This window comes from Ovis aries, chromosome 13 (genome assembly GCF_016772045.2).
Source record: "Ovis aries strain OAR_USU_Benz2616 breed Rambouillet chromosome 13, ARS-UI_Ramb_v3.0, whole genome shotgun sequence".
Lineage (NCBI taxonomy): Eukaryota > Metazoa > Chordata > Mammalia > Artiodactyla > Bovidae > Ovis > Ovis aries.
This window is the reverse complement of record NC_056066.1, coordinates 48,760,346-48,783,277: the sequence shown is the minus strand read 5'-3', so window position 1 is coordinate 48,783,277 and position 22,932 is coordinate 48,760,346.

The window sequence follows — 22,932 nt, the reverse complement described above, 5'->3', positions numbered from 1 at the left end:
CAGTCATGTCTGATCCTTTGTGATCCTATAGACTATAGCCCATCAGGCTCCTCTGCCCACCAGGCTCCTCTTCTTGTCCATTTTCCAGGCAAGAATGTTGGAGTGGATTGCCATTTCCTTCTCCAGGGGATCTTCCTAACCCAGGGGTCAAACCCCAGTCTCTTGCATCTCCTGCATTGACAGGCTGATATTTTACCACTGCACCACCTGGGAAGCCCAATGTTTAACTATGGGCAAATATTTCCCAGGGACATTTTGACTTGATGCATCATGGAAGCACAGAAAAGATAGATTTTATTTCGTATGGTTATATCAGAATTATTTGAAGGAATGCAAATAATTCTGAATTCCTTAGGGGCAATTTTATCAAAGCAGCAAGAGTCTGGTCAATGGCTGAGCATTCTGCTAATAAAACATCACTTAATACATTTTCATCACCTAGATGAAGGTCTAATGATTGAATTTACATAAGACACATAGTCTCACATGCACACCAAAGACAATCTTACAAGCATATAGGTCAGACACAATTGCTTTTATCTGTCTATAAAAGTAAAGGTGTGTGCCTTTCTAGAAAAGGTTAGCAGCTGGGGGATGTCATTCAAATATTTTTACTTGCTGACTTATGACCTGTGATTCCTTTAGTGGTTCTGTGTCCTCAAGTTGTTTCTAGTGTGCTGACTACACATAGGTTTCACATGCACACACACACAAACACACACACACACATACACACACCCTGCTTTCAAACCAAATTCACAATATTTTTTTTCATATCCAGTATCAACATCAGGGACAGCCTGAGGCTTGCTTTCTGCTCTCAAGGAGCTGCCAAAATGTACAAAATGAAACACTCTGACTTTCAGCAGGGCTCTTTGTCAGTTTACCTGATTTGAAATTCAACACTAGCATAATTTCTAAAATTCTCACTTACTTGTTTTAGGAAAAGGGAAAAAAAAGTAATTTTTCTCAGCAGAGGACTGCTGTCTGACAAAGCTGCATCTTATCACCATGTGTCTTCCCTCACCAGCAAACACAGATCAAATCCAGCTTGTATGACATGGGGAAGAAATATGACCTTGTGACTTACTAACAATGAGATGGTCTGAGTTCAGCGACTGCAGTGTGAGTGTTGTCAGAGGGAGCCACGGGCTCGTGATTGGAATCCAGTCACTGCCAATTAGCAGGAGGTGTGCGTGCCGCCACCACTGCCACCATCTGCAAAGGGAGAAATGTTTATCTCTGGTCACACCCACTTCTGTCAAGCACAATTGACAATCAGGAATCCCCCTGGCAAGCTAAATAACTACGTTTCAAGCTGAAACATAGAGATTTCAGGTGTTAGAGGTGCTCTTTTACTCCCTGGTAGCTGCAGGGATGCTTAGAATGACACATATATACTCAGAGGTGCCACCTTGGACTTTATAAACATGGAGAATTCACTTGGATATACTTTTAGATATAAAACAAGACTCATTAAAATTCCTCAGTCAACTTTTTTGGTGCCAACTCAGATGCAGTTATTGTGGTTCTGAATAAAGTGTTGAAGTAAATTATCAGTTAAAAGTTAACCTTCAAAGTTAAAAATTAACTTCACTTATTCATGAAATTTCTCCCTCTCACTCTCTCCTTCCCCCATTCTTCCCTTTTCCTTTGCTCTTATATCCTCTATTTCTACTGTTTCTTGAACTACTAAATGGACACAGAAATGTATGACAGCTTGATTCGTTTCAAAAAGTGAATAGCAGGGAGTTGGGGACAACATGACAGGCAAAAAGGTCAGAATTTAACACAGGTAGAGGTAAAAAGAGGCTATTTGAAGCCACTCATTCTGTCTATGATGTGCTAATATTATGATAGTAATGATTCATCTGCTACTTCATTCAATAAATCTTTACCAAGTGATGACTTTGTGTCAGAAAGTATTTCAAGCACTAAGGATATAGCCATTTATAGCAAAGCTTCCTGCCATCTTGGAGTTCACAGTCTGCTTTGTTGATAGACAACAAATAAGTAAATGAGTACATAAATAAGAAAATAAGAAAATGACACATGACAACCAGTTCCCAGGTTAAGAACAAAAGACAACAAGTACCCCCCTCCCCCCAACAAAAAACCCGGTAACTCCTTTCAGTCACTACTTCTTCCTCTAATGGTAAATATTCCCAGGATTCCAACTCCACAGATTCATTTTGCTGGTTTTTAAACTGTATAAGTGGAGAGCTACTAATGCACTCTTCAGTGTCTGGCATATCATCATTGTAGTTCAATGCTATGTTTGTAACATTTACCCATGTTATAAAAGTTCCAGTTTGTTCATACTCATTGCTATATAGTATTCCTTTGTGTGTATGTACCACTATTGACATATATTCTACTATTAATAGGTATTAGAGTGATTTCCAGTCATTGACTATTACAAATTGCGGGCCATGATAAGCTTTCTTGAGAAACTCTTTTTGATAATCATAAGCACCCATTTCTTTAGGGTGTATACTCAGGAGTAGAACTGCAGAGTCATGCTGTATATTCAGCTTCAGTAGATGAGGCCAAACAGTCTTCCAAAGGACTTGCACTCTCTGTGCATTTTTTTTTTTTAACATGTTAGCTGTTCTGGTGTATGCATTCTCTTATTTTCAATAAGGTTTTTTTGTTTGCTTTTTGTTTGTTATTAAGACTATAGTGAGTGAAAGTCTCTCAGTTGTGTCTGACTCTGTGACCCCATGGACTGTAGCTTGTCAGCCTCCTCTGTCCATGGAATTGTCCAGGCAAGAGTACTGTCATGCCCTTCTCCAGGAGACCTTCCCAATCCAGGGATTGAACCCAGGTCTCCCACATTGCAGGCAGATTCTTTACAGTCTGAGCCACTAGGCCATGCTCCAAAACCATGTCCTAAGCCCTGGAGCTGGTACAAAGAACCAGACTCTGATCTAAGAAATTTGTCTGATAAGAGTGACAAAGAAAACAACTCATAGAATTCATAAGTGTGATAGATTTAATAAAGGTCAAATGCAATAGATATATCAAGGAAGACCCAATCAGCTCCTTAGAGCAGGTGATAAAGAATATGTGATCTGGTGTTAGAGGGATGACTAGAACCTAGCAAAGATGAATAAGCAAAGAGAGGAGGAATGAAGGTGTATTTAGGAACAAGCAAAAGCCTGTGAGTAGCTGGAGCATGGCGCCCATTTGGCAGAATGGAAATATGCTTTGGAAAAGGACTTGATGGTTATGACAGAAGCTGATACTTTTTCATTAGGTCTTCATGAAGTCAGAGAGCTTTTTGAAAAGAGAAGTAACCTAATAAGATTTTTCAAAGAAAGTATTGGTGACTATATTGATTCTGCAAGGGCAGCAAAAAGAAAAAAAAAATGCTGGTGGCATTTATATCAAACTTGCTGTAGTATCAACACTGAAGGCTCTGCCATCTGTGACTGGGTTCAAATCCTGCCCCCAGCATTTACTCACTATATGATGGGGGCAATTCAGCTTCAGCTTTGTCAAATGTGCAGTAATGGTTTCTTTACACTTTCTACCTTCTGTGGCAGTTGTGAAGCAGATTTGCCATGCAAAGACCTCAGCTGAGCCTACCATAAGCACTCTAAGGGTATTAATTACCAAGTTAAACAAGGAGATTAAAAAAAGAACCAAGCTGATTACTTAAGCCTTTCTTGTGGAACATCATGGGTGCTTTATGTATAACATGGAAAGATAATAAAGTTGACATGTTTGAAAACATTCTCTGATTCTAATTTTGCAGTCATCTGTTCAACAAATAGATATCAAGGCTGCTTTCTGTATGACATAGAAAGGTAATAAATAAAGTTGATATTTTTGAAAATGTTCTAATTACACATTCATGTATTCAGTAAATAGAATTAAAGCTTCATACTGAACACTCAGCATATGAAATAAAATAGAACTGTTTCTGCCTCTAGGAAATGGGATGACCCAATATGACTCTAACTTGTAGATGAGGAAGCCCTGAATCCTTTCTGAGGTAGCCAAGAGGGATGATAGAAATGCTCAGGAAATGGAGTTTTGAAAGGCAAACTGAACATAGTAGGGGCTGGGAGACAACATGATAGCAAAGGAAGACAGAATTTAACACAGATAGAGGTAAAAAGAGGCTATTTGGAACCACTCATTCCCACTCATTCTGTCTCTGATGTGCTAATATTATGATAGTAATAATTCATTTACTACTTCATTCAATAAATCTCTACCGAGTGATGACTTTATGTCACAAAATATTTCCAGTACTGAGGATATAGCCATTTATAGCAGAGGTTCCTGCTCTCTTGCATTTCACAGTCTGCTTTGCTGAGAGAGACAAATAAGTAAATGAGTACATAAATATGAAAATGACAGATGCTAATAGATGCTGAAAAGGAAATAGGGCAGGTTGTGTGATGCTGTGAATTGTTTAGATTGGAGGAATGGAGATGAGAAGTTGTTTCCAAAGAGATGATATTGAAGTTGTGGTTTTAAAATGTTGGGAGAAATATATTTCAAGAAGAAGAAACTATGCAAGCCTGTGTCTCCAGGTGGGATTGAGTTTGAGGGACTGAATGTAAATTTGGAGGAAGAGGTGAGAACCAGCTCACAGGGAATCTGAGAAGGCAACATCAGGTGTGATTTTATTCTAACTTGCAGTAGGAAGCCATTGAAATGGATGTGGGAAATTTAAGCAAAAAAAAAAAAAAAAATAGCATAGCCAAAATAGGTACTGCAGGGCGTATAGCATTGGAGAGGAGTGGCAGAGGAAAAGAGACACCCATCCACTCACTTGAAGACCCCTGCAAAGTAAACTGCAGGGTCTTGATTATACATCAGAAAGTCTAGCCTATGTAGGCTCCAATACACTTAGTCCTGCAAGAGAGATATGAATTTTTATCTTGGAAGACACCAGAACTTTCTGATAACCTAGATATGTGTTGATTGGCCAGTCCCTGAACAAAGCTGCATCCAGTCGGAAATATCCATTGCTACTTCCCTGTCAGGCTCCAGGGCTGGAGCTGATGGCTCTGTTTTCTGTTTAATCAATCCAAAATAAATGAAAGAAAGTAAAATGTTAATAAAAGATAAACAAAGATATTGAGCCAGCCACCACTAGTGACTTTTATAGCCTTTGCTGTAGGGTTGGTAAGGGAGTTTTAGATGAAATTCCCCCTTCAGATACTAGGAAATGGTGCTTTGCTCAAGTAAAGCAAGTGCCCTTCCTATGGTTCTTTGCAGTCCACTGTTTGCAGCCAAAGATGGAGAAGCTCTATACAGTCAACAAAAACAAGACCAGGAGATGACTGTGGCTCAGATCATGAACTCCTTATTACCAAATTCAGACTCAAATTGAAGAAAGTAGGGGAAACCGCTAACCATTGAGGTATGACCTAAATCAAATCCCTTATGATTATACAGTGGAAGTGAAAAATAGATTTAAGGGCCTAGATCTGATAGATAGAGTGCCTGATGAACTATGGAATGACGTTCCTGACATTGTACAGGAGACAGGGATCAAGACCATCCCCATGGAAAAGAAATGCAAAAAAGAAAAATGGCTGTCTGGGAGGCCTTACAAATAGCTGTGAAAAGAAGAGAGGAGAAAGGGAAAAATATAAGTATCTGAATGCAGAGTTCCAAAGAATAGCAAGAAGAGATAAGAAAGCCTTCTTCAGCAACCAATGCAAAGAAATCGAGGAAAACAACAGAATGGGAAAGACTAGAGATCTCAAGAAAATTAGAGATAGCAAGGGAACATTTCATGCGAAGATGGGCTCGATAAAGGACAGAAATGGTATGGACCTAACAGAAGCAGAAGATATTAAGAAGAGGTGGCAAGAATACATGGAAGAACTATACAAAAAAGATCTTCATGACCCAGATAATCATGATGATGTGATCACTCATCTAGAGCCAGACATCTTGGAATATGAAGTCAAGTGGGCCTTACAAAGCATCACCAGGAACAAAGCTAGTGGAGGTGATGCAATTCCAGTGGAGCTGTTTCAAATCCTGAAAGATGATGCTGTGAAAGTGCTGCACTCAATATGCCAGCAAATTTGGAAAACTCAGCAGTGGCCACAGGACTGGAAAAGGTCAGTTTTCATTCCAATTTCAAAGAAAAGCAATGCCAAAGACTGCTCAAACTACCACACAATTGCACTCTTCTCACATGCTAGTAAAGAAATGCTCAAAATTCTCCAGGCCAGGCCTCAGCAATCTGTGAACTGTGAACTTCCTGATGTTCAAGCTGGTTTTAGAAAAGGCAGAGGAAACAGAGATCAAATTGCCACCATCCACTGGATCATCAAAAATGAAAGGGAGTTCCAGAAAAACATCTATTTCTGCTTTATTGACTATGCCAAAGCCTTTGACTGTGTGGATCACAATAAACTGCGGGAAATTCTGAAAGAGATGGGAATATCAGAACACCTAACTTGCCTCTTGAGAATCTGTATGCAGATCAGGAAGCAACAGTTAGAACTGGACATGGAACAACAGACTGGTTCCAAATAGGAAAAGGAGTACGTCAAGGCTGTATATTGTCACCCTGCTTATTTAACTTACATGCAGAGTACATCATGAGAAATGCTGGACTGGAAGAAACACAAGCTGGAATCAAGATTGCCGGGAGAAGTATCAATCACCTCAGATATGCAGATGACACCACCCTTATGGCAGAAAGTGAAGAGGAGCTAAGAAGCCTCTTGATTAAAGTGAAAGAGGAGAACAAAAAGTTGGCTTAAAGCTCAACATTCAGAAAACGAAGATCATGGCATCCGCTCCCATCATTTCATGGGAAATAGATGGGGAAACAGTAGAAACAGCGTCAGACTTTATTTTGGGGGGCTCCAAAATCACTGCAGATGGTGACTGCAGCCATGAAATTAAAAGACGCTTACTCCTTGGAAGAAAAGTGATGACCAACCTAGATAGTATATTCAAAAGCAGAGACATTACTTTGCCGACTAAGGTCCATCTAGTCAAGGCTATGGTTTTTCCAGTGGTCATGTATGGATGTGAGAGTTGGACTGTGAAGAAGGCTGAGCACCGAAGAATTGATGATTTTTAACTGTGGTGTTGGAGAAGACTCTTGAGAGTCCCTTGGACTGCAAGGAGATCCAACCAGTCCATTCTGAAGATCAACCCTGGGATTTCTTTGGAAGGAATGATGCTAAAGCTGAAACTCCAGTACCTTGGCCACCTCATGCAAAGAGTTGACTCACTGGAAAAGACTCTGATGCTGGGAGGGATTTGGGGCAGGAGGAGAAGGGGACAACCGACGATGAGATGGCTGGATGGCATCACGGACTCGATGAATGTGAGTCTGGGTGAACTCCGGGAGATGGTGATGGACAGGGAGGCCTGGCGTGCTGTGATTCACGGGGTCGCAAAGAGTTGGACACGACTGAGCAACTGAACTGAACTGAACTGTGACCAGGCTCTGGCTCGTTTTTATCAAGTTAGAAGAGTGTCAGAATATGCAATCCCCTTTCTGTGCCCTGATTTCTCAGAAAAGACATTCACATGAACTCGCCACATTATGGACCCCAGGAAACAAGTGTAAGAGGCTCAATTTGGCAACAAGGGTTAGTTTGGGAAATGGAGGTATTTCATCCTGGCTGTTGCTAGCAGTTACCACACAGCTGCTTCAAATGATTTGTATTAGCAGAATCTTCATCCATCCAGGATTGCCAGGGAATGGGCATCCCTGTAAAATAGTGATTTAATCTTAATTCCTCGGATTTTTTAGTATGGATCTTTGGCCATACAAAAAAAGTAAATAACTCTTAGCATGAGCATCTCTTAGAACGGTGGTATCACTGAAGATAAAATGAGATAGAGTAGAATTTTGGTCTTAAAGACCTACATGTCTTCCTGCAATGGATGTCTCCAGTACTCAGTAGTTGAAATCAGCATATTTAATTAGTTATAACCTATGAACACACTATTTAGCAATATCTTTCTGCCTGTCCTTTGTCCCTCAACATAATTCTGGAAACTCGCCATTCACCAATTACTAAGGCTTGAAAGCAAATTCAAGTATTAGATTACATAAAAGACAATTTTACTGAAAAAAAAATCACAAATTCCAGAAACAAAGATGACTAGATTTGTAGAACATCTTCACTGCTCACCTCCTCACTGACACAGCTTAATAGTGTTTTCATTTATTGCTAAAAGCCAAAGCCACGGAAACATCTATTAAATTTTCTAAAAAATAAATACAAACCCCTTTCAATATAAATGTTGATGCAGTTAAAATTATGCCCCTTTCTCTGCAAGAAAAGTGATTCTTTTTCCATACCTTACAAAACCTCACTACTACTTCTAAGCATTCATAGAGTCTTTCCTCCCTCAAACATTTTATCACCTTTTTGTTCCAAGGAAGTGAGTGGAGCTATGAAGTATTTATCAATAGAGTAGCAATGACATTCTTATGTGTAATAATTTAAGTTAGTGTCTAGAGGAATAAATCCCATACTCTACTGCTCTGAAGTAGGTTTCTTAAGTTGATTTAGATATATCAATTTTATTGTTGTCATTATGGATTTGATTTTGTGCTAAAAACATCATTATGCAAGTCATTTATAAGTAACATCAAGCTGGAGTCACATGTTGGAGTAAAACCTTTATTTGCTTCTCTCCCTTCTAATGACCTTTAATTTATGCCTCCTTATTTCTTAGCAATTCTACATTTTTACTCCAATATTTTAAAAAATTTAGTCTTGTATTCAGATCATTATGGGCTTCTTTGGTGGCTCAGACAGTAAAAGAGTCTGCCTGCAATGTGGAAGACTTGGGTTAGATTCCTGGGTTGGGAAGATCCCCTGGAGAAGGAAACGGCAACACACTCCAGTATTCTTGTCTGGAAAATCCTAAGGATGGAAGAGCCTGGCAGGCTCCATGGGGTCACAAAGAGTCAGCATGATTGAACAATTAACACTCAGATCATTAGGCTAAATGTAATTGAAATTAAACCAATAAAAGAGCAAAAATGTGCTTCACCCAGAGTCTACAGGGAAGTTGTTAAAAAAAAAAAAGCTCAGAAACTTACTGCCTCTGCAGTCCTCAGTAGTTGTTTCGTAATAACCATTATTATTACTTTAATAGAGTGTGAGATGAGTGCAATTGTGCGGTAGTTTGAGCATTTTTTGGCATGGCCTTTCTTTGAAATTGGAATGAAAACTGACTTTTCCAGTCCTGTGGCCACTGCTGAGTTTTCCAAATTTGCTGGCATATTGAGTGCAGCACTTTCACAGCATCATCTTTCAGAATTTGAAATAGTTCAACTGGAATTCCATCACCTCCACTAGCTTTGTTTGTAGTGATGCTTTCTAAGGCCCACTTGACTTCACATTCCAAGATGTCTGGCTCTAGATGAGTGATCACACCATCGTGATTATCTGGGTCATGAAGATCTTTCTTGTACAGTTCTTCTGTGTATTCTTGCCACCTCTTCTTAATATCTTCTGCTTCTGTTAGGTCCATACCATTTCTGTTCTTTATCAAGCCCATCTTTGCATGAAATGTTCCCTTGGTATCTCTAATTTTCTTGAAGAGATCTCTAGTCTTTCCCATTCTGTTGTTTTCCTCGATTTCTTTGCATTGATTGCTGAAGAAGGCTTTCTTATCTCTTCTTGCTATTCTTTGGAACTCTGCATTCAGATACTTATATCTTTCCTTTTCTCCTTTGCTTTTTGCTTCTCTTCTTTTCACGGCTATTTTTAAGGCCTCCCCAGACAGCCATTTTGCTTTTTAAATATCTTGTTTTGAGAATTTCTAATCTGGAGGAAATATTGACAATTATGACCCACTAACATACTGACTTTGTCATGGTTTTAAATCAAGTTATTTATTCTATTACATAAGAAACCTCTAAGTCTATTACATTTAAGTATGGACTGAATTAATCTATCCTTCATTCCTATACAATCTTGTCTTCATCATGTAATCTTAAAGCATTAGCATCAAGAAAAAATAGGCTGTTTAATTTAACTCAAGCCTTTCATCGTATAATTGAGAAAATTGAGAGCTGGGGGAGATAAATGACTTGCTTATATTCTTCATTAAATAGTGGAAAAGTGAAAGTGAAAGTCACTCATTCGTGTTCAACTCTTTGCAATCCCATGGGCTATAGAGTCCATGGAATTCTCTAGGCCAGAATACTGGAGTGGGTAGCCTTTCCCTTCTCCAGGGGATCTTCCCAACCCAGGGATCAAATCCAGGTCTCCTCATTGCAGATGGATTCTTTACCAGCTGAGCCATGAGGGAAGCTCCCATTAGATAGTTATTCATTCCTTATATTGTTACTAAGGATTTAAGTTTACCTACAGATACAAGATGGGCTTGCCTGGTGGCTCAGTAGTAAAGAATCTGCCTGCCAATGCAGGTGACGCAGGTTCTATCCCTGGATTGGAAAGATCCCCTGTGAAAGGAAATGGCAACCCTCTCCAGTATTATTTCATGGGAAATCCCATGGACAGAGGAGTCTGGCAGGCTACAGTTCCTGGGGTCACAAGAGTTGGACACAATTTAGTGACTAAACAACAACAGATCTAAGACAAGAGGATAGAAAATAAATAAAATAGCATCTAAACAGTGGCTGGATTTGGCCACTGATATGGTTCTAGTTATTCAAGTGGCAAAAACAGAATGCAATCTTCACAAATCCCCAAATGCCTCTGAGCTGCCTTCAGATTAATGCATGTATGGGAAGCAAAGAATTCCTACAGAGGACTGCAAGTAACTGACTCCCTACCTGATTTCTTACCACCATGCCTCCTGAACAAGTTTTTAATTGTATATGAGAAAGATTATTTAAAGTCAAACACCCTCCCATTTCTTTTAAGTTCTCTTTCCTTGGAAATGGTTGCTCTGTTACTCATTTGTCCTTTGTAACGTTCTTGCCTGTATGGTTAGCACACACCTACATCTCACAGCTTAAACTAGAGTCTGAGCTCTAAGAGGGCAGGGAACAACTTTATCTGTTTTTGTCTTCTGTGGAAATGGAAGAGTGTCCCACAAGTAGTAACTGTAAAAATGCTAAACTTGATGGAGGAGAGTAAAATAGAATATTTCTTTGTGTATTCATCATCGATCTAAAGGCCATTTGGCTAATCTCCAAGTTGTCCAAGGGTCAACTGTACATATATATACTTAGGTATACAAGTATCACCTTGCTTACTTCCAAAGACATCTAAATGATGACTAAAGATAATTTGAAAGCCCCGTTCTTTCTTCTCAACAATGAATATGTTAGCTTCCTGGATGATAATATTAATAATGGCTATTATGTATTAGAGATTTTACCAAATATCAAATACTATGGAAAGGATTTTTCATTTATCACTTACTCTAACTTTTACAGTATGTAAACATTAGTTCTCACAACAGTGAAATAAAAATGTAGGTAATATTAATTAATCTCATTCTTCAAACATTTTTTCCCCTATCCAACCTAAAGAAGTAAGAACACCACTTAATAATCATTCGTTATTGAATAACTTATAGCATCTCATCTTTTCCAAGACCCTTGGCCAGTGTCAGGAAGGATTTGTGGTTTTGAAAGATCATCAAACACTCCTGAAGTTAATCTGAACTGTCCAGAGATGGGATGTGTCCCAGCGGTCCATGAGATACCTTGGACAAAGCTTAATGCCACTTGAGGATAGAGTGTCTTCTCTGGTCTCTGAAATTCCACACTCTTTCAAGAAAAAACCTTCTTCCTTTCCTGGCTATTTCAATCTTCATATACCTGTGGCAGGAACATTTCCCTTGCACTCTTCTGGGGAGTTTTCAGTCTCCCTAAATGTGTCCTATGACAATCTTAGGGAGGTAAGATGCCCATAAAGCCAAAAGAACTTCATTTCTTTAATCAGTGTCTATAGGCCCAATGGCATTCCTCTGACTCTTGTTGAAATTTTAGTGGGATCACTACTTCCCTACTGTAGCAAGGCACCACATTTAAAGACGAGACCTCACCAGGATCCAAAGAGTGAAAACGTTATTGTAGGTGGGGAGTGGAGATTTTCCTTCCACTGCTGAAAGCAAACCGAGCACCTTTCCTTTCAGATATCACATTGCGAACTCCTCTGAAATTTGCCTTGTCATGTCCCTCTAGATCTTTTCTTGGCCTCACTGATTTCCAGGTTCTGAATTCCTATGGAATATCTGTGTTCCTCATTAATTTCAAAAGATGTATTTCCCTTTTCTCTAAATGGAATCTTGGCATCCTGAGGTTGGTCTAGATTTGTAACCTATAGTCCTTGTGTGTTTCTGTGGTCTTGGAAAAACATTCTCCTTTGCCTCCTCTCATCATGCTCAGGTAATGAACTTGATTAAATGAGGAAGAAGGAAGTTGAGTTCAGTCAGCAGTGTATGTAGGTTCCTTACGCATTGACTTGGCTTCCTACTGTTGATCATATCCTGAGTCATTTATGGATGAACCAGCCTGTCTCCTGAAAGGTTCCATCAGTGGCAACCCTTGAAGCACTCATGCTAATGGAGTTGGGTTTTAAATTCTGGCATCCCAGAAACAGTATGCTTATTGAACACACTCAGCTCAGCTATTTCATTCAGGTGCCATAGGATACAACATTTTGCTAAACAGAGTTGAAAAGCAGACATTACATTCCTTTCGCAGCTTCAGCTTGGAAAAGAAGAATTTTTCTATCCCTTCCTAAACCCGTGAAAAGTCCCACTCTGTGGGTCTACCATAAACTCTCTTAGGACAAATTGCCTAAATGGAATTTCCTAAATGATCCCATGAGCTACTCAAGGATTGCATGTAGAAAGAACTCCATAGTCAAAAAAACAAAAAAGTGGAGAAAATGCCCTAAGATGTCTCCCTCTTAGAGAATGTCAATACATGTGGTAAAGTTTCTAAAAAGATAGGAAACATAGAAAATGATTTTGCTTTCTTTAAATGACAGAGGATGAGATGGCTGGATGGCATCACTGACTCGATGGACGTGAGTCTGAGTGAACTCCGGGAGTTGGTGATGGACAGGGAGGCCTGGCGTGCTGCGATTCTTGGGGTTGCAAAGAGTCAGACACGACTGAGCGACTGAACTGAACTGAACTGAACTGAATTGAACTGAAACCAAAGTTTTCCAAACTTATTTGACAATTATTCATTTTAATTAGACATCTACTTCAGATACACAGGAGAAAGGTTACTAATAAATGAGTCTTTAGGCTTTTCTGTCTGCCTGGCCACCCATGAGGCTTTTGGCTTTTCCCACTGAAATTTTTTCATTTCTCCACTCCCTGAAGTTGCCTACTGTGCTCTTTTCAGCTTCTGAAATGAAGAAGCAAGAGGAAAGGTGGAACACTAGAACAATAAAAGGTTCATAGAACTTTATGGATGACTCTATTTTCCAATGAAGGCCACCTCAATGTATTCCTTTCTCATGTTCTTCTTACACTGTGACTTCAAACAGGAGCTGGGCTCTATGTTCCCTTCTCTTGAGTCTGGATGTGCTGTCTTACTTCTGTGACTGGTAGAAAACCGCTAAAGTGATGCGACATGTTTTCTGAGGCTAGCGCATCAAAAGCAACACAGCTTTTACCCGGTACTCACTCTGCCTCATTACCTGAACTTGATTAAAGTGCATTATGCCTCATTCACTATGCAGCATAGTGGCTGGAACAAGCTGGGAGGTCTTGAAGTGGAGGAAATGAGGCAATATGATTTAGCTTAGGTTTTGCAATTAAAAACTGTGACGATGACAGCTACCAATCAGTGACAAACTACTGCTAACAAGGCAGCAGCTCTTTTTAGAGCTTGGGATACCCACAAATACTACTTAGAACGCTGAGCTCATTTTCATTCTCAAAAACAAATAACTCCAACAATTATATTTCCTCTTGGAACACTGTTTATTCATTAGTTTCACTAATTCAAGCGGGGCTGTCATCTGAACCTTCAAGTTTTCACATGCCCATCTCCCTGCCCTTTTCTGAATTAGCTGAACCATCATCTCTTGAGATATGCTCTCCCTTTCTCCTGCCCAGGAATTTTTCTGTCTATACCTTTCATAGCATTTGACATTATATGAATATTTCACTAACTTGATCATTTGTTTATTTGTTGACTCGTCCCATTAGAATAGAGTTTTGTCTTGCTTTATTCACCATTGCATTTTCTATATATTGTCTAGTTAGGGCATTTGTTAAATAAGTGGATAAAAATAAAACATAGCTTGACAGTCTCTGTCCTAAAAGTCAGAAAACTGGCTTCTGGGGCCACTTTGCAGCTGCATAGGTATGGAAGCCAGGTATCTGTGCCCTGTGCCTCATGCATAGATAGGGAAGGCAGCACACAGCTGGCTTTCACAGCCGGCAGCACACAGAGGCTTTCCTGCTTCTGTGGTCCAGATTTTTGAGGCTCTCACATGGCCTGAGTTTCAGCCTTAGCAAACCCTTATTCTATTTAAGCTGATTTTTTTAAAAACCACAAAAAATCACATTCAATCATTTGAATATCTGGGTTGTAGTTTCATCTGATAAAGCCATTTGTTTGGGGAACACTGAGTCCTTGCAAAAGACACACCTTTGTTCTCAGTCTAGTCTATTTACCCCAGATATTTGGGTGTTTGGATATTGTTCAAACACACAAATTGGGGGTAAACATGACTTGATTCCATTCATGATACTTTGCAGCTTCCCTTCTCTCCCAAGAAAAGGCTCAGAAGAATAACAATAATATAACATTTGTCCCAATCAGGACACTTCTGAGAGGAAAATAGAGTTCTGTTAATCATTGCATCCATTTTCCAAAGTGCATATATTGTCAAGGAAAGAAAGAGATATATACTTGTTAAAGTCTCCACATTGGTAAAGTGAAGAACCATCAATATTTTGGCTTGTTTTGAACAAAAATATTTTTGTAGTGTCATCATTTTATTTGTTTTCTTTATTTTCGCAGTGCCTTTTCGATGCAAAGGACAATAGTCAGGGGCTGGGTAGAAAACAGAATTTTTCTGGAAAACATTTAACTGAAGAGAATTTCATATAAGGTTATCATGAGATGCGGGTAAATACTTTTTTAAATGCTTTATTTACATGTATATACATATGCATATATCTTTGCAAATATCACTTTATATATATTCACTCTATTATATCTACACTGGCTTCCCTTGTAGTTCAGTTGGTAAAGAATCTGCCTGCAAGGCAGAACCACTCAGGTTTGAGTGCTGGGTCAGGAAGATTCCCCATGAGAAGGAAATGGCAACCCACTCCAGTATGCTTGCCTGGAGAATCCCATGGACAGAGGAGCCTGGTGGGCTACTTACAGTCCATTGGGTTGCAAAGAGTCGGACACGACTTAGTGACTAAACCACCATACATACACATATACTTCTGTGTGTGTGTGTGTGTGTGTGTGTGTGTGTGTATGTATTTATTAATAAACCAACATCCAAGGAGTGATGGCTGCGTGGGCGCAGGAGGGCCGAGAGGAGCTACCTCACATTCAAGGTCAGGAGGGGAAACAGTGAGGAGGTACCCCTCTTCCAAGGTAAGGACCAGCGGCTGCGCTTTACTAGAGCAGCCGTGAAGAGATACCCCATTCCAAAGTAAGAGAAACCAAGTAAGATGGTAGGTGTTGCGAGAGGGCATCAGAGGGCAGACACACTGAAACCATAATCACAGAAATCTAGTCAATCTGATCACACAAACCACAGTACAGTTCAGTTCAGTTCATTCGCTCAGTCGTGTCTGATACTTTGCAACCCCATGAATTGCAGCACGCCAGGCCTCCCTGTCCATCACCAACTCCCGGAGTTCACTCAAACTCACGTCCATCGAGTCAGTGATGCCATCCAGCCATGTCATCCTCTGTCGTCCCCTTCTCCTCCTGCCCCAGTCCCTCCCAGCATCAGAGTCTTTTCCAATGAGTCAACTCTCTGCATGAGGTGGCCAAAGTATTGGAGTTTCAGCTTTACCATCATTCCTTCCAAAGAATACCCAGGAATAATCTCCTTTAGAATGGACTGGTTGGATCTCCTTGCAGTCCAAGGAACTCTCAAGAGTCTTATCCAACACCACAGTTCCAAAGCACAAATTGTTTGGCACTCAGCTTTCTTCACAGTCCAGCTCTCACATCCATACATGACTACTGGAAAAACCATAGCCTTGACTAGACGGACCTTAGGCAGCAAAGTAATGTCTCTGCTTCTGAATATGCTATCTAGGTTGGTCATAACTTTCCTTCCAAGGAGTAAGCATCTTTCAATCCTTGTCTAACTCAATGAAACTAAGCCATACCATGTGGGGCCACCCAAGATAGGTGGGTCATCGTGGAAAGGTCTGACAGAATGGGGTCTACTGGAGAAGGGAATGGCAAACCACTTCAGTGTTCTTGCTTTGAGAACCCCATGAACAGTATGGAAGGCCAAAGGATACTGAAGGAGGAACTCCGCAGGTCAGTAGATGCCCAATATGCTACTGGAGATCAGTGGAGAACTATGGACAGGGGGTCGTGACATTGTACCGGAGACAGGGATCAAGACCATCCCCATGGAAAAGAAATGCAAAAAAGAAAAATGGCTGTCTGGAGAGGCCTTACAAATAACTGTGAAAAGAAGAGAGGCAAAAAGCAAAGGAGAAAAAGAAAGATATAATCATCTGAATGCAGAGTTCCAAAGAATAGCAAGGAAAGATAAGAAAGCCTTCCTCAGCAATCAATGCAAAGAAATTGAGGAAAACAACAGAATGGGAAAGACTAGAGATCTCTTCAAGAAAATTAGAGATACCAAGGGAACATTTCATGCAAAGATGGGCTCGATAAAGGAAAGAAATGGTATGGACCTAACAGAAACAGAAGATATTAAGAAGAGGTGGCAAGAATACACAGAAGAACTGTACAAAAAATGAGCTTCACCACCCAGATAATCATGATGGTGTGATCACTCACCTAGAGCCAGACATCCTGGAATGTGAAGTCAAGTGGGCCTTAGAAAGCACCACTACGAACAAAGCTAGTGGAGGTGATGCAATTCCAGTGGAGCTGTTTCAAATCCTGAAAGATGATGCTGTGAAAGTGCTTCACTCAATATGTCAGCAAATTTGGGAAACTCAGCAGTGGCCACAGGACTGGAAAAGGTCAGTTTTCATTCCAATCCCAAAGAAAGGCAATGCCAAAGACTGCTCAAACTACCGCACAATTGCACTCATCTCACATGCTAGTAAAGTAATGCTCAAAATTCTCCAAGCCAGGCTTCAGCAATCTGTGAACTGTGAACTTCCTAATGTTCAAGCTGGTTTTAGAAAAGGCAGAGGAGCCAGAGATCAAATTACCAACATCCGCTGGATCATGGAAAAAGCAAGAGAGTTCCAGAAAAACATCTATTTCTGCTTTATTGACTATGCCAAAGCCTTTGACTGTGTGGATCACAATAAACTGTGGAAAATTCTGAAAGAGATGGGCACACCAGACCACCTGACTTGCCTCTTCAGAAACCTGTATACAAGTCAGGAAGCAACAGTTAGAACTGGACATGGAACAACAGACTGATTCCAAGTAGGAAAAGGAGTACATCAAGGCTATATATTGTCACCCTGCTTATTTAACTTATATGCAGAGTACATCAGGAGAAACACTGGTCTGGAAGAAGCACAAGCTGGAATCAAGATTTCCGGGAGAAATATCAATCACATCGGATATGCAGATGACACCACCCTTATGACAGAAAGTGAAGAGGAACTAAAAAGCCTCTTGATGAAAGTGAAAGAGGAGAGGGAAAAAGTTGGCTTAAAGGTCAACAATTCAGAAAACTAAGATCATGGCATCTGGTCCCATTACTTCATGGCAAATAGACATGGAAACAGTGTTAGACTTTATTTTCGGGGGCTCCAAAATCACTGCAGATGGTTATTGTACCCATGAAATTAAAAGACACTTACTCCTTGGAAGGAAAGTTATGACCAACCTAGACAGCATATTCAAAAGCAGAGACATTACTTTGCCAACAAAGGTCTGTCTAGTCAAGGCTATGGTTTTTCTAGTAGTCATGTATGGATGTGACAGTTGGACTATGAAGAAAGCTGAGCACTGCAGAATTGATGCTTTTGAACTGTGGTATTGGAGAAGACTCTTGAGAGTCCCTTGGACTGCAAGGAGATCCAACCAGTCCATCCTAAAGGAGATCAGTCCTGGGTGTACATTGGAAGGACTGATGCTGAAGCTGAAACTCCAATACTTTGGCCACCTCATGAGAAGAATTGACTCATTGGAAAAGACCCTGATGCCTGGAGGGATTGGGGGCAGGAGGAGAAGGGGACGACAGAGGATGACATAGCTGGATGGCATCACTGACTCAATGGACATGAGTTTGAGTGAACTCCGGGAGTTGGTGATGGACAGGGAGGCCTGGCGTGCTGTGATTCTTGGGGTCACAAAGAGTCAGACATGACTGAGTGACTGAACTGACTGATTGAACTGATTAATAAACCTTTAATTAATAGATTTCATTTTTAGAGCAGTCTTGCTGCTGCTGCTGCTAAGTCGCTTCAGTCGTGTCCGACTCTGTGTGACCCCATAGACGGCAGCTCACCAGGCTCCGCCGTCCCTGGGATTCTCCAGGCAAGAACACTGGAGTAGGTTGCCATTTCCTTCTCCAATGCATGAAAGTGAAAAGTGCAAGTGAAGTCGCTCAGTCGTGTTCGACTCATAGCGACCTCATGGACTGCAGCCTACCAGGCTCCTCCGCCCATGGGATTTTTCCAGGCAAGAGTACTGTCTTAAATTCAATTAAAAATTTGACTGAAAGTGTAGAGAATTCTTATTTACCTTCTCTGTCTGGCACAGTTTTTCCCTTCATTAACATCTTGCATTAGTGTGGTCCACTTTTTACAACTGATGAACCAATATTGATAAACCATTATTGGCTAAAGTAAAAAGTTAATATTAGGGTCCACCCTTTGTATATTACATTCTATGGATTTTTACACTGCATAATGACATATATCTATCATTACAGCAGCCTACAGAACAGTTCACTGCTCTAAAAACTCCTGTGTTCCACCTTGAATGGAAGTTTCCCTCTCTCTTCAACGCCCAGCTCTAGCAATCACTTATCACTTTCCGGTCTGAATAGTTTTGCCTTTTCCAGAATGTCACATAATCAGAATCACAGAGTATGTAACATTTTTAGGTGTGCTTTTTTCAGTTGGCTAATATGTATTTAAGTTTCCTCCATCTTTTTCTATGACTTTAAAATCATTTTTCTTTTTCTTTTATTATTTTATATCTATTTTCATAGCTCATTTTTATCACAGAATAATAATATTTCTTTGTCTAGTTGTACCATAGTTTGTTGATTGCTTAAAATTTTTAGTGAGTATGAATAAAACCACTATGAATATTCCTGTGCATGTTTTTGTGTGAACATTAGTTTTCAAGTCATTTGAGGAAGCATCTAGGAACATGATTGCTGAATTATATAGTAAGATTATGTTGACCTTTATGAGAATGTCTTATCTTCAAAAGTATTGTTTTGTATTTCCACCAACAATGAATGCAAATTCCCATTGCTCTATGAGTTGTGGGTAGTTTTAATGGAAGGAACAAAAGATGTCCAGCAATTCCAACCAACAATACCCAGAAGCCATTACCACTCCTAGACCTGAAGGGCAAAAGAAGGAAAGCAGGATTGGCAGATCCCAAGGGCACCTGGAACCATGAAGGACCCAAAATCATGGAGGCCTGGAGTTGCTGCCGGGAAAGAGATGCCAAGGCTGGGTGGGGCCAAGGGAATACATGTCCTGGTTTCTTTGTTCTTACCCCTGTTCTCCTGACAGCACTTCCATTAGCTGGGCCAGGGAGAACATAGAGAAAAAGAGAATTCTCATGATTTTCTCAGTAAAGATCAGCTCCCAGCCTCCCCTGCCTCCCACTGCTCCCACCCCAGGGATGCAGAGTCGGGTAGAAAAAGTGGGGATCTTTAAGGGGGTGGAGTACACACAAGTATTACAAAATTATGGTCGTGATGGTATAGTAAGCAATAATGTCATGAACAGTGTTGTTTTTTGAGGAGTTTTAAAATAGTGCATCACTATTTTTCTGTAGAGTGTATTACTGAGTCATTTTTAAACCTTGTGAAATAGGCTAAGGAGGTGACTTCACCAGCACACTGGAAGACATCTCTCCAGGACCTCCTTTCCTGCCGGCTCACCTGGTGGATGTCTGCTAACTGTCCCAAGCAGGTAAGTCTTCATACAACTTCAGATCTGTAGGGATGAGGCAGCCTTGTCTTTATCTATCAGTTATAGAGCTTAATAATACTGCCCTTGCATAAATATTTCCAGGTGAAATTCCATTAAAACCCAAAATCTGTTCTCTGAATTTACACAGTGGTGTTAGAGGCTAGAGAACCATTGGCTGTCTTGATAGCTTCCTTGTCTATTAACTCCTTTTTTCTTTTTTTCCATTCAGGTAAAGAACTTCTTTATGAATATGGGAAAAAAAAAACTGAAAACAACATTCATTGTCTTTGTTTTTTTTTTTTTTTTTTTTTGCGCTTTGATACTCAGGGTCCTCCTGAGCACAAGTTTGGGGAGGGGAAGCAAGGAGAGGGTACTTCTTTCCTGAGATCAGAATTTCTCAACCTCAGCACTATTGACCTTTGTAGACAGATGATTTATTGTTGTTAGGAGCTGTCCTGTGCCTTGTAGGATGTCTAGCATCCTCCCTAGTTCTGACAATCAAAAATCTCTCCAGACAAAATTGCCAAGGGTTCCCCACTAGGCAAGATCTTCCCTTTTTGAAAACTATTGTCCTAGTTGAAAGGAGACACCAGTTTATGCCGAACTTGTTGCTATAGTAGCTTAATAGTAACTTCCATTTTTTGACACAGTTGTAATTCTATTATTTGTAACCAAAGGGTTTTACAATCTGCATCCCAACTTGTTACAAAGTGCCATCTTCCAGAACATTTTGTAGAGAGTAGATGTCTTTTCTGACTCAAACCATCTTTCCTTCTTCACTCCTCTTTTACTCACACCCGCATGATCTGCTCCATTTAGAAGATCTCAGCATCCCTTGTGGCCATATGGGTTGGGTCATTGATGACACATCCAACTGTTGGAGAATTTTAAATAGCAGTTGGAATAAAGACTTTGTGCTCTAGAATTTCTATGCTGTGCACAATTCAATCAACAGAGGGGAGGAGAAATACTTGTTTATGCCTTGACCCAGTCATAAGTCAATACTGATCCCTCTAATGTACCATATTTTGCCCAGTGACCCTTGTTCATTCAGTGATCTTGTTTCTATCTAGAATATACAGCTCTACTCTTTCCAGTCTTTATCCTCCTTCAAGTGTTGAATAGGGAAGAAAGTCTCAAACTTCTCAACCTCCTTTTACATTGGAGGCAATTTTATTTATTGTTTATACCCCGCCTCATTCCAAAAAAGGTTTTGAGGAGAATGAAGACAGAGGATGGCATGGGTCAGTGGGAGAGCAACTGGAAATGACATTCCCCAATTCAACACTGTTTTCTGAAACAATGTCAAGCCCTTACAAGGATGGGAAAATAACCAAGTCACATACCGTGAAAGTCAAGGATTCTCTCTTAGGGAATAAGTGTCCTCAAGCTACTGTCCTCCCAGTACATTTGTGAGCTTAACAGTTTGGAATGTCAACAAGAAGGGTGACTGAGGGCAGAGGGCTGCAAGAGGTCCCACAGCCCACTCATTGATCAATGCAAGGAAAGAAGTCAAAGCTGGAAGCTCTTTGGAAAGAGTGTGCAAACTAACCACTTTGAGTCAACATGTAAGAGAGATTTATCTGCCCCAGACATGCACAAGCTACAACCAAGAATCCTGAGCAAGCAGATATCCTGAATACAATCCTCTATAGGGAATGCAGCTGAAAATCTGTTCAATAAATGTTGACACCCTGCGTTGTCTGTCTTTCAACATCCCTCACTAACTAACCTTCCAAATACTCAGTTCAACTAGGGAGATGTTCAATTCAACCATTTTATTTACAATAGTTTTCAAGACCAAATCTGGGCTTGAATGTTTCTATGCTGACTCATAATTTTTAAAAAGAGAGAGAGAAAGAGAAAGAAAAGAAGGAGTCAAGGAACAGTATGTAATAAGTCCAGTTGAGGTTTTTTGTCTTCTATAGTCTTTCAAAAGAGGAAGTGGAAGTTTGACAACCAGCCTCTAAGTGGAAGTTCAATTATCTGGGAAGGTTTCAAACTCAGCAGACCATATGTGTAATCAGAAGCCCTTGCCACAAGTTGCTTAGAATACCCTCAGTTATTAGCATATTTAAAAAGGACCTAAAAGAGCAGACTCATAAAATCACAGGCACTCACTCTGCAGAGTCAGTCATTATTTCATCTGGGGGAGCAGAGACCTTTGTGTAGTCTGTGTTGCTGTGATCCAAGCACCTTGACCAGAAACAAAGCTGGAAGCACACTTGGATAGATCAAAGACATGGAAAATGAGGAAAGCAGCTTGGCTAGTGTAGCGCTGCCTCTGCTGCTATTAAGTGGCTTCAGTCGTGTCCGACTCTGTGCGACCCCATAGATGGCAGCCCAGCAGGATCCCCCATCCCTGGGATTCTCCAGGCAAGAAGACTGGAGTGGGTTGCCATTTCCTTCTCCAATGTAGGAAAGTGAAAAGTGAAAGTGAAGTTGCTTAGTCGTGTCCAACTCTTAGCGACCCCATGGACTGCAGCCTACCAGGCTCCTCCATTCATGGGATTTTCCAGGCAAGAGTACTGGAGTGGGTTGCCATTGCCTTCTCCAGCACTATGCAATAGAAATATAATGAAAGCCATAAACATGACTTTAAATTTCCTAGTAGCCACATTTAAAAAAGTAAAAAGAAACAGGGAAAATGAATTTTCATGACCTATTTTCTTTAGCCAAATATACCCAAAATATTATCATTTCAACACATAATCAATA